The sequence below is a fragment of the Lissotriton helveticus genome, chromosome 5_1, assembly GCF_964261635.1.
Source record: "Lissotriton helveticus chromosome 5_1, aLisHel1.1, whole genome shotgun sequence".
Lineage (NCBI taxonomy): Eukaryota > Metazoa > Chordata > Amphibia > Caudata > Salamandridae > Lissotriton > Lissotriton helveticus.
The window spans coordinates 42,920,181-42,929,807 of record NC_136065.1 but is presented as its reverse complement, the minus strand read 5'-3'; positions in this window follow the sequence as shown (position 1 = coordinate 42,929,807).

Here is a 9,627-nt window from a genome sequence, read left to right as displayed (position 1 = left end):
TTTTCATGGCTCTCCTGGCTTGGAAAAAACTAAAAAGTACTGACGTCCACGTATAAAGGCACCGCAACATCATAACCGACACTACCGACGTGGACTAAGTCACATGGAGCCCCCCGACGCTGCGCGCAAGGGGTATTTCTCAGCAAAAGTTTTCGAATCCAGCCTGACGCCAGGGAAATTCAACGGTAAGGAATCTGCAGGTAGATAGAGTCTTTACCAGACAATGCGTTACCGAAGGTAAATAACTTGCTCGCCAAGACCATAGATTTCTCTCCAAGGATCCCATTATCGCCTTAAAAAGCGATACAGAAACTGATTCTTCAGCGTTGAATTTTTCATCGATTTATATGCTTGATTTATTGTCCGACTGAATAAGAGCCGTCAATGGTAACACAACAATAATCAATGAAGCCCCTAACATTGAAAACAAATGCTACAGGCTAAAAGGAGCATCTAATATTATGTCCCGAACTCCAACCAATGGAGGGGAGGGTATCAGGGTTACAACCATTATCAGCGGCTCCATGTGTCAAGGTTTCTAAGGCACCTCTCCAGGACAACTCTGAAACCTCTGAGCTCTGTTCTGCTCTTCACAAAGATACCTTGTTGATCTTTTTATCTCCTTAGAACTCATTCACCCCCAGCTTTAGAAATGAAGCACATTTTGCTTCATTTTTGCTTCTGAGAGGTTGACCCGTTCATTTTAAGCCCTGTTCCCTAAGTAGGGCGAGAAAACAGAAAACTCCCACACAAAAGGCATCTCTGCCTTCACAAGTCCAGAGGTGTTCCTAGGGAGTGTTTCTTCTGTGAGACATTCAGTTAAAAAACTCTTTACAACAGAGAGGGTCGCCTTTCAACAGCCTTCAATGCTGGTAACTGCGAAGCTGTCTCTGTCCGTTGATACATTGCATTACGAGTTGGAAAGAGGGGAGGGATGCCCATTTCAAACCCCTACCTATCTGTGATTCGTAATATGTCTCAGTAGTTACTTTTGGATTCAGAAATACTCTTCTGATTCTCAAAGTTTCTTTTGTACATTACTCCATATCTTTTGGGGGTTGCAAAACCTGTGATTCCGAGGATTTCAGACTTAGTGCTTCAAATGTTTTTGTACATTGTATCTAAACTTATTAAGGTGTGATCCTAAAAGTTGTTTGCATTACATGAAAATCTTAAATGAGGACTCCATTTCGTTTGGTGCAAACCTATATAGTACGTTCTGAAAAACATAGATTAAAAATAAGGTTGCTTTGAAGTGGTTAAAATAGTGTTATGTGTAATATTAAGGTTCGCAATCATGTGCACAAATCTAGTTTTCAAATATGATTTTGAATTGAATCGTATGACACTCATCTTGTTTTTGTTAATTAGTCGTAGGATTAGTAACAATCTGCTATTGGTTTGTCATGCGACTCTCCGCCATTGTGTGGTTTGCCGTCTGCCATTGCCTAATAGTCTCATATACCGAGGAGACTGTGAAGTTCACTCCATCCACTATTATGAGGATCAACAACCAAGAAGTAGGATTTATAAACCAAGCAAACTTGGGAAGACCCGGAGCAAAATCACAAACCTTGATTTGTGGGTGATGACGGTAACCTGAAGAGGGCTGGCAATTTACTGTTTGTTCTGGAAAATTCACCCGTGAGATACAGCAAGGTTTGCAAGCATGATTTATGCCGGTATGTCCAAGCAACGCCCTTGCAATGTACAGGTTTCTTTGAAGCACCAGAACGCTGCAGGCGAATTGTTAACACACTGGTTGATCCTTTGTTATGTTGCAGTATAACGGGAATTGAGCCAAACTTGCTGCATGTGGCGGAAATGAAATTGACACCATGTTTATGGATCGGCTCGAATCTGGTAATGTGAGAGGGAAGACGCTGGTGAGTTCAAAGGCAGCTTGATCTACCCCACACATTGTATCTCTTCCGCCTACCTTTGCTATAGATTTTTGGAATCATTAATATTGTTTCATTCTCCTGAGTTTTACAACCAATTGTCATCTTTCTCATACCTCTCCTAAATTCACTGACATTTTACTGTCTTGCCTCTCATTTTCCTGTTAGCAACTTTCCTGTTTCTCCCCTCAACATCTACTGAATTGTACTTTTTTCACCTTTCTCTTTCCTTCTCAGTTACCCTGTTTGAATTTTCTCTGCTCCTCTTCTCCATCACCTTCCTGGGTCCTATGACGTCATTGCTATTGTCCAGGTTAACATTTCACCCTTAAAAATGATATTTCGTTGCTTCCTCCTCACTTCTGTCTTTCACTCTTTTTGCCTCCTATCTCCACATCCTATAATCTCTTGTCTTTGACCTCTTCTCTCCTATTGCCTTTTATTCCCCCTTAACCTGTATAATCACAATTCAAAGAAGCAAACTCCTACATATCCCACAAATCACCATACAGTACTCCTTGCTTCGGACATTGCTGACCTCATCACCTATGGCTCTCTTAACACACTCTTCCTCATCAGAAACATGGCTCACCCTCACAGCATTTCACTTCTAATTATTCTTGTACGCACAGGCTACAACATCCAGCATATTAACTGTACACATATAAAAGGAGAAGGACTCGCCATCATCCATAAGTCTTCCTGGTCTCCCACCATAGACAAGCAAGCAACATTCAACTCCATGGAGCTCCTCACATGATACTTCACTCTCTCTTTCAATTCAGTCCGCCACCTTCCATCTCATCTACAGCCCTCAAGGGCAACATAGGGACTTAATTGATGAATTTTCAGACCTTCTCTTTGCTTCATCCATCTGACATGCCCACACTAGACTCCTGGGTGACTTCACCCTCCCAGGCTGAGCACAGTGCAGCTCTCCTAGTCCCATATTCCACCCGCAGCACGTCTAATCTAGGAGCTGAAAATGTGTCCATATCACCCTCATACTGATGCCGCTTCTCTGTCTCTGCTTGCTAGCTGGCACCGTCTTCCTTGCCAGCTGCATCATATATAAAGTCAACACAAGCAGCACTACCGCATAGCTGGATGACAAGCACACCCACAGCCTGGACACCATGAGGCAGGAAGCAAAGAGGTGCAAGAAAAGAAAAAGAAAAAAAGCACCCAAAATCTCACACAGCCCTTTTATCTCTAAGGACCCTGCTGCAGATTAGACACGAGATGAAGACGCACATCTTTAAAGAGCATTGCATCGCACTCCTGTCACAGTTCCCTTCTGCTCCAAGAACCCAGCACACCTCTCCAATTACTTGTGCCTGTATCTTTGCCTTTAGACTCTATACAGTGCTCCTTTGAATCTTGGCTAGATTCACACTCTACAAATATCACATGCATACATTCCCTCTGCACAGCTCCACTGATATTTGCCCCTTCCTCTCCTCGCCTGCTTCTGCCTCCTCTCCTCCTTATCCTGCCTCCTCCTCCTGCTTTGCCTGTCTCCTCTCCTCCCTTTCACCTGTCTTGTTCTTTCTGCCTCTTATCTTACTTGTCCAACATCTTTTCTATGTATCTCTTAGCCTTCTGCCTCCTCGCAGCCCCGCCCTTTGCTCCCCTGTCATGGCACATGTTCTCTCTGCTTTCTACTTTTCAGGTTCTTATTTCCAGTTCTGTAATGTATCTCCTAATTACCACTTTACCTCTGTGACTTCACTCATTTCTTTTTTCCTTGTTACTTTTCATGCTCCATCCCTTTCCCCTTCATTATCTCATTCCCATCTTATCACTTTCTTCACATTCTCTATACATTCAATCCTTAAACATTGCAGCTCCTTGACTCCTGAACACAAGTGCTCTTCTGTGACTCCCACTCTGTCCTTTACCAAATGTATTGTTCTATTACATCTTGCAGTTTCTCCTCATCTTTTTTACATTGAAATTCCGTCATTTTTATCTTTGACTCTTGTTCTCCTATATTTTCTAAATTCACCCTTTTTCTTCGAATATCATCTACCTTCACTGATATAATCGTCACACTTTCCATTTTCTTTCTGTTTATCCATTCAAGTGATTTGCTGTAAAGGGGATGCTGGTTTCTATGAAGTGGGATGTCTTTCAACCCTCTGGATGGTAAATGGACACTTGTAATTCAATGGATACAGAAGTACTTCTTGGGTTTCCAATTCTGGGTGTGGGTCGTTAAATTTCCCCCTCTGGCAGTGGGTCGTTTTTAAAGGCCTTTGTGTATGTGTAAGGGGGTAGACCCGGGGACCCGTAGTAAAACCCTTAATATACCTGTGGGAAAGCCCGCATTAGAAGGAGGTCCAGAAATGTTCCATACACGCCGACTTCAACTACAGGGGAAAACGCTGCGCCAGCCAGCTACAACCACCTCTCGTATTTTCCCACAGCAGGACGAGAGGGCGGAAGGAGGAGGGGCTGATCCCGGAACCAGTGAGCCTGAACAATTGAAAAGAAACAAGACCCATGGACATGGTCTGGGACTGCCGGCCACCTCCCCCCTTAACACACTGACTGAATTACCCAATTCAACCAGTCAACACATGGGGTCTTTGGAAGTCAGGGGGTACAGGGCCCCCCCCTGGCCGTATTTATTAAAATATAAAAACAAATCAAAATTTTTAATAAAATAAACATTTCTGATAATTATTAAGAATGCACATTTCAGAACATTAGATTGACATCTGTTTCGACATGGTATGATGGGCTAACCTTAACAAATATCAAGTACAGCGTGTTTCCTAACCGAATCTAACATCCTGAAAATTAAACTGCATTCTAATAATAATAAAGTCGTACGGCAAGGTCGCCAACCGGTGTCAGATCCTTTTACAGCTGCGCTCTCACGTTCGAAATGCGCATGCGCAACCCAGGGCACGTTACACCCACGTGCGCTCCCTGAACTCCATTTAACCATAACAGGAGGGCCCAGACACTCGCGCACCTTAGTGACGTCATAGTGTTGTGAGGGGTGGCTACCAGCCTGAGGAAAGCGTAGACTCCCTCCCCCGCACCCTTTAAACTACTGGATATCATATCCTGCCCCTGAAGTTCTGAGAGAGACCAATGGCCCCTCCCGCGGGCGGCCCCTTTCGTGAATGGGCCCACCCCCCCGTAAGGACCTTAAAATGCTGCTCACCGATTAATGACCTTACCGCCACAGGCCAGGTAGTTGACCGACTATCTGGCCCCCCCCAGAACACACCCCTTGTAGAAAGGTCAGACTCTCCCTGCAAAAACTTCCACCCATGCCAAGATATTTCTTATAAACAGGGCATTCCCCTCCTCTGTTAAGTGGACCCCATCCCGCAGGTAGAAATGCTCCCCCCAGATGCAACCATGAGGAATGGTCTGTAAGACCTGAGTTCTAAATAACTTGTCCAGCTTGTTGTTGACCCTCTTTAACGAGTTATTCAACGCGCTGACTGAGTCCCCCCCTCTCCATTGCATTCTCGGTATCAGCTGTGACCATACCACCACACTACCCGGTAACCGCTTCGCTAGCCATCCTGCTGCCGATATAATCTCTTCCAGGAGGACCCGTCTACCCAAGTTTGTCAGATCATTCCCCCCTAAATGAAGGATCACCGCCGAAGGAGGTGTAGTATGTTGTGCTAATAAGTCCGACATATAGTCCCTGAACTGATTGAGGCGGAGCCCCCCCCCTGCCATGGAAGGAGACCGAGCACCCCCTGCTCTCCACCCTCTGTTTACCTGATCCTGCAAGAAAAATTGGATTAGCACGCTTGACATACGAATTCCCCACTACCCAAACCACCACTTTCTTCTGCCTGTCCTCCTGGTTCCTCCATGCTGTAGATAAGTTGCCTTGATGAGCCGTGGGTAGTTTCCGTCCTGCGTCACAGGCCCGAAAAACTGTAAATAACCAGAAAAACAGCAGGTATTAGAAATACTCCACATGGCGGCAGCTCTCACAACATGTGCAACCGCACGTAACGTTTATAGGCACTTGAGGATAAGCATGGGCGTAAAATCCGCTCCGCTCGCGGATTTTTCGGATTTTCGGCAAATTCGCAATCCGCGAACGCTCGCGAATTTGTCGAAAATCCGTGAATCCGCTCGCGGCGGATTTTTTGCTTGGTTGCGGCGCGCGGCGTGGTGCACGGCGTTCACTTTCCGTCATTTTAGCGTTTGCCGAGTTGTTTTTCTTTGCGAGTGACGCGCCATTTTAGATCTTGCTGCGTGTTCCCGCGGGAGTTTGTCGCCCGCGAATACGTACTCGCGGCTTGCCACCTTGCACAGCACACCTCGCGAGAGTTCGCAATTGCGAACAGGTAGTTGCGGCGGAAAGGAACAATCTCGCACTTGCGAAATAGAGATTTTGCAATTTCGCACAAGAAAATCACCAGCAAACAGGATAAACCTTCAGAAAATTATGATTTTTATCAGAATCACTCTTCAGGTTGACATTTGCATGGGCTTTTTTTTTTGCAAGGAGTCCATTTTGGGGGGGGGAGGAAGGAAGTGCCCCACAGTCTCCAACTTCCTGTTCCTGTCCAGCAGGCTCCTCCCAGTGCTTTGTCCATCTCCTGGTCACTTTCATTTGGATCTGGAGCTGGAAGGATTACTTTTTGTGGGTGCTGCTGGATATTTGGATTTGAGGCCTTTTTGACTGTCTTTGGATCACTTTTGGATTAGAAATCAACTTTCACAAGTAAGTTTGTTTGGGGCATTACAGTTGCTGCAAGTACAATTTTTGAACTTTTTCAGAAAATTAAATAAATTATATTGTGGGTAGCCACAGTATCCAGTAGGACCAGGGTTGGTTATGGGTGCATGATACAACTGTTTTGTTGAATTTAAACACCATTGAGGCCATGGATGGGCTGGGATTGTGCAGATTTTATTGTTTTTTGTCGTTTTTTTGGGCCTGCTGGTGTGGCCCTTTGCCCAGGGGTGGTGAGTGTTGCATGGGCCTAGTCTTTCTGTGGGGTGTCTTCTTGAATTTAAACATAATTGAGGCCATGGATGGGCTGGGATTGTGCTTATTTTATTGTTTTTTGTCGTTTTTGGGGGGCTGCTGGTGTGGCCTTTTGCTTGCCCAGGGGTGGTGGTGCATGGACTGAGTGTGCCTGTGGTGTGGTCTCACTCTCTTTGATGTAAACATCATGGATGGCATTGGATTGTGGTGATTTCTGGCTGTTTTTGTTTTTTGTGGGTGTACTGTTGATGTGGACTGGCCATGTGGGTGGTGGTGGTGGCCATCTTGAGTGCTGGCTGGTACAGGCAACATGTGCTTGGGGTGTAAGGGGGCCATTTTGAGGAGAGGCAGTGTCTGAGGCCTGCACTTATTTTGCCTACTTTTCATCCCTTATGCCCAGGGGTAGTGAGTGTTGCATGGGCCTAGTGTTTCTGAGGGGTGTCTTCTTGAATTTAAACACCATTGAGGCCATGGATGGGCTGGGATTGTGCAGATTTTATTGTTTTTTGTCGTTTTTTTGGGCCTGCTGGTGTGGCCCTTTGCCCAGGGGTGGTGAGTGTTGCATGGGCCTAGTCTTTCTGTGGGGTGTCTTCTTGAATTTAAACATAATTGAGGCCATGGATGGGCTGGGATTGTGCTTATTTTATTGTTTTTTGTCGTTTTTGGGGGGCTGCTGGTGTGGCCTTTTGCTTGCCCAGGGGTGGTGGTGGTGCATGGACTGAGTGTGCCTGTGGTGTGGTCTCACTCTCTTTGATGTAAACATCATGGATGGCATTGGATTGTGGTGATTTCTGGCTGTTTTTCTGTTTTTTGGGGGTGTACTGTTGATGTGGACTGGCCATGTGGGTGGTGGTGGTGGCCATCTTGAGTGCTGGCTGGTACAGGCAACATGTGCTTGGGGTGTAAGGGGGCCATTTTGAGGAGAGGCAGTGTCTGAGGCCTGCACTTATTTTGCCTACTTTTCATCCCTTATGCCCAGGGGTAGTGAGTGTTGCATGGGCCTAGTGTTTCTGAGGGGTGTCTTCTTGAATTTAAACACCATTGAGGCCATGGATGGGCTGGGATTGTGCAGATTTTATTGTTTTTTGTCGTTTTTTTGGGCCTGCTGGTGTGGCCCTTTGCCCAGGGGTGGTGAGTGTTGCATGGGCCTAGTCTTTCTGTGGGGTGTCTTCTTGAATTTAAACATAATTGAGGCCATGGATGGGCTGGGATTGTGCTTATTTTATTGTTTTTGTCGTTTTTGGGGGGCTGCTGGTGTGGCCTTTTGCTTGCCCAGGGGTGGTGGTGGTGCATGGACTGAGTGTGCCTGTGGTGTGGTCTCACTCTCTTTGATGTAAACATCATGGATGGCATTGGATTGTGGTGATTTCTGGCTGTTTTTCTGTTTTTTGGGGGTGTTCTGTTGATGTGGACTGGCCATGTGGGTGGTGGTGGTGGCCATCTTGAGTGCTGGCTGGTACAGGCAACATGTGCTTGGGGTGTAAGGGGCCATTTTGAGGAGAGGCAGTGTCTGAGGCCTGCACTTATTTTGCCTACTTTTCATCCATTATGCCCAGGGGTAGTGAGTGTTGCATGGGCCTAGTGTTTCTGAGGGGTGTCTTCTTGAATTTAAACACCATTGAGGCCATGGATGGCCTGGGATTGTGCTGATTTTATTGTTTTTTGTCGTTTTTTTGGGCCTGCTGGTGGGGCCCTTTGCCCAGGGGTGGTGAGTGTTGCATGGGCCTAGTCTTTCTGTGGGGTGTCTTCTTGAATTTAAACATAATTGAGGCCATGGATGGGCTGGGATTGTGCTTATTGTATTGTTTTTTGTCGTTTTTGGGGGGCTGCTGGTGTGGCCTTTTGCCCAGGGGTGGTGGTGCATGGACTGAGTGTGCCTGTGGTGTGGTCTCACTCTCTTTAATGTAAACATCATGGATGGCATTGGATTGTGGTGATTTCTGGCTGTTTTTCTGTTTTTTGTGGGTTTGCTGTTGATGTGGACTGGCCATGTGGGTGGTGGTGGTGGCCATCTTGAGTGCTGGCTGGAACAGGCAACATGTGCCTGGGGTGTAAGGGGCCATTTTGAGGAGAGGCAGTGTCTGAGGCCCGCACTTATTTTGCCTACTTTTCATCCATTATGCCCAGGGGTAGTGAGTGTTGCATACTTGCATGTCCCTAGTCTTTCTGTGGGGTGTCTTCAATGTAAACATCATGGATGGCATGGGATTGTGCTCATTTTTCTGTGTTTTGTCGATTTTTTGGGGTGTATAACTGAACTGATGTTCCTCTGTCTTCCATTGCTTTTAGGTGCACAAGAAGACTCAAGAGAACCACCAGTGCCAGGAAGAAGTCCTGCAGCGGTGTGTGCAGCATAACGTCACGCGACGTCACGTCTGGACACAGAACCCTCTGCAACTCGTGCAACTGCTGCCTGCTGACCTGCTCTGAAGAAGATGGCCCCAAAAAAAGTAACCCGTAGCTCCTCTAGCAAGAAAGGTGCCAGTAAGGAGCAGAAGAAGCAAGTTACCAAGGACACTGGTGTGCCGCCCGCCCCTTTTTTTGGGAGTAAAAAAAAAAGTATGCCTGCAGCAGCAGCAGCGGGATCTGCTGGGGACCAAGCTGGCAGCAGCACCCCCGCTCCATTGGGCTCAGTGCCACCACCACCACCACGCCAACTTAAGTCCAAGCCCTTGAGTGCTGCAGAGGCAGCCAGTATAGTTCTTCAATCACCATCGACCAGTGATGTTGGCTCATCGCAAGAAA